The sequence below is a fragment of the Anguilla rostrata genome, unplaced genomic scaffold, assembly GCF_018555375.3.
Source record: "Anguilla rostrata isolate EN2019 unplaced genomic scaffold, ASM1855537v3 scaf0928, whole genome shotgun sequence".
Lineage (NCBI taxonomy): Eukaryota > Metazoa > Chordata > Actinopteri > Anguilliformes > Anguillidae > Anguilla > Anguilla rostrata.
Window position 1 is genome coordinate 2249 of NW_026986302.1, and position 3264 is coordinate 5512.

At 43.2% G+C, this 3264-nt stretch overlaps 1 long non-coding RNA gene across 1 annotated transcript; it reads right to left on the bottom strand.

The window, feature by feature from the left end:
* Nucleotides 1–1935: 1935 nt before the first annotated feature.
* LOC135246807 (uncharacterized) lies at nucleotides 1936–3054 on the bottom strand. Its single transcript, XR_010327953.1, has 3 exons — nucleotides 3008–3054; nucleotides 2601–2890; nucleotides 1936–2473 (listed from the first exon to the last, which is right to left on the bottom strand). It is a non-coding gene; the product is annotated as an uncharacterized LOC135246807 (long non-coding RNA).
* Nucleotides 3055–3264: the final 210 nt, after the last annotated feature.

Sequence of the window (3264 nt, forward strand, 5' to 3'; positions counted from 1 at the left end):
TTAAATGCCTGGGGCAAATAAAAGAGGCGATTGGGCTCCACAGTTAACGAAGAAGCACCTGCGTGGGCACCGGAATGCGCTTCCGCAGTTCGTTAGGCAAATAGCGATCTCATAAATCTGAATTCCCGACACAGAAATAATTCACGAATTCTTTTATAACGAACGCTGTGGCACTGGATACAATTTAAACAAAATAATTGATAGAATACTAACCTGTAATCGGCAGCAGTTTTGTGCGTCACCCGTTTTAAATACAGATTATAATGCTATTAGCGATCTCATAAATTCAACTTCCCGAGACAGATATAATTAGCCAGTATATCTAAAACGAACTTGGTGTAATTGGAGACAATTTACAAGCGGTACACGTCCTCCTGATAGATCGCGTGGGCACCGGAATGCGCTTCCGCAGTTCGTTAGGCGAATAGCGATCTCATAATCTGAATTCCCGACACAGAAATAATTCACGAATTCTTTTATAACGAACGCTGTGGCACTGGATACAATTTAAACAAAATAATTGATAGAATACTAACCTGTAATCGGCAGCAGTTGTGTGCGTCACCCGTTTTAAATACAGAGTATAATGCTATTAGCGATCTCATAAATTCAAATTCCCGAGACAGATATAATTAGCCAGTATATCTAAAACGAACTAGGTGTAATTGGAAACACGTTATAAGCGGTACACGTCCTCCAGATAGATCGCGTGGGCACCGGAATGCGCTTCCGCAGTTCGTTGGGCGAATAGCGATCTCATAAATCTGAATTCCCGACACAGAAATAATTCACGAATTCTTCTATAACGAACGCTGTGGCACTGGATACAATTTAAACAAAAATATGATAGAAACTAACCTGTAATCGGCAGCAGTTGTGTGCGTCACCCGTTTTAAATACAGAGTATAATGCTATTAGCGATCTCATGAAATCAAATTCCCGAGACAGATATAATTAGCCAGTAATCTAAAACGAACTTGGTGTAATTGGAAACACGTTATAAGCGTACACGTCCTCCAGATAGATCGCGTGGGCACCGAATGCGCTTCCGCAGTTCGTTGGCGAATAGCGATCTCATAAATCTGAATTCCCGACACAGAAATAATTAACCATTCTTCTATAATGAACGCTGTGGCATGGATACAATTTAACAAAAATAATTGATAGAATACTAACCTGTAATCGGCAGCAGTTGTGTGCGTCACCCGTTTTAAATACAGAGTATAATGCTATTAGCGATCTCATAAATCCAAATTCCCGAGACAGATATAATTAGCCAGTATATCTAAAACGAACTTGGTGTAATTGGAGACAAGTTACAAGCGGTACATGTCCTCCGAAGATCGCGTGGGCACCGGAATGCGCTTCCGCAGTTCGTTGGGCGAATAGCGATCTCATAAATCTGAATTCCCGACACAGAAATAATTCACGAATTCTTCTATAACGAACGCTGTGGCACTGGATACAATTTAAACAAAATAATTGATAGAATACTAACCTGTAATCGGAGGCAGTTGTGTGCGTCACCCGTTTTAAATACAGAGTATAATGCTATTAGCGATCTCATGAATCCAAATTCCCGAGACAGATATAATTAGCCAGTACATCTAAAACGAACTTGGTGTAATTGGACACACGTTATAAGCGGTACATGTCCTCCAGATAGATCGCGTGGGCACCGGAATGCGCTTCCGCAGTTCGTTGGGCGAATAGCGATCTCATAAATCTGAATTCCCGAACACAGAAATAATTCAACGAATTCTTCTATAACGAACGCTGTGGCATTGGATACAATTTAAAATATGTTTCATTAAATTTTATTGGGTATGAAACATTTTTCATTCAATTTCTGGAATTTTCCTGAATATGCCAAACATGTCCAGGGGATGTAATATTATGGTGCAGTTGTCATGAAAATACCCTTTTGTTGAAGCATTTTACATGCAATCCATGTTATTATTACATAAGGCATAATACAGTAATATAATGAAAACACGTGCATGGTTTGTAAGGTTTTCCGGGGTTTGTAAATATGATAAACAGATGGTTTAGAGTCCAGATCCAGAAATAAATAAAAAGTGTAATGATAGAGGGGCCCACATAACGGCACTGTGGAACTGTCAAGCGTAGTTGCCCCACCATTTGTCCAGAGGCCTGATGATCTTTTTACCCTTAATGGCCCGAACACACATACCCCCACAACCATAGACAAAGAGACTAGTTCCCCTTATCTTAGATGTGTCCAGTGGCAACATTCCAGAGAGCCAAATGGCCTGCTTATCCCGAGGAAGTCCAAGTAACTTATTGTTTTATCACACGGCTCTGGGTTCTTTGAAGTACAGGATGAGTCCCAGCCTGCAGGCCCGTTCAAATGCCAGCCTTTTCTGGGTCCCAGTTTGACTCCCCTTTACACCATTCTCTGGGAAGGAGCTGAGCAGGGTGTTGAGCTCATCGAGGAAGCTTCCCAGGGGCCCTGGAGGGCGATAGATAACAACAATGTACAAGTTAACAGATTGAGACAGAGTGGTATTCAAAGGTAGAGATGGAGAGGTGAGAAAGGGGGAGAACAGAGAATTTCCAAGAGGGAGAGATCAGCAAACCTGTGCCCCCACCACGGCCAGACGGGCGGAGAGCGTGAGAGAAGGAGAAGGAGGAGGAGAGGGCTGCAGGGGTTGCAGTGTTGCCTGGTGTGATCCAGGTCTCAGTGAGGGCAAGGAAATGTAGGGAGAAGAGGGACGCGTAGGCTGAAATGAAGTCAGCCTTCCGCGTAGCAGACTGGCAGTTCCATAGCCCTCCTGCGACCGTGAAGTCGTCACAGGGGGGTCAGTGAGGGATAGCGAAGTTTGGAGAGGTTCCGTCGCCACGGGGTCCTCGCCTGCGGAGGCGAGTTCTGTAGGGGAGAACAGGTTGGGATGGGGTTGACACATAGCATAGCAGTGAGGACAGGGAAGGCCTGTGGTGTGGCCACATGGTCAAGGAAAGTTTAATTAAACATACACATGCATACCGAGAACAATCAATCGAGGACTGTCAGGCAAAGTTAAGGACCTCTCACGTCAGCAGCAGGAGGCAGAAACCTGCAGAGAACAACACAATATAAATTAAACGCATTTAAATATTATATGGATACAGTGCCCTCCATAATGTTTGGGACAAAGACCCATCATTTATTGATTTGCCTCTGTACTCCACAATTTGAGAATTTGTAATAAAAAAAAGTATTTACTGCATATCAGGTGAACAGTGTATGAATTACAGCCCTTT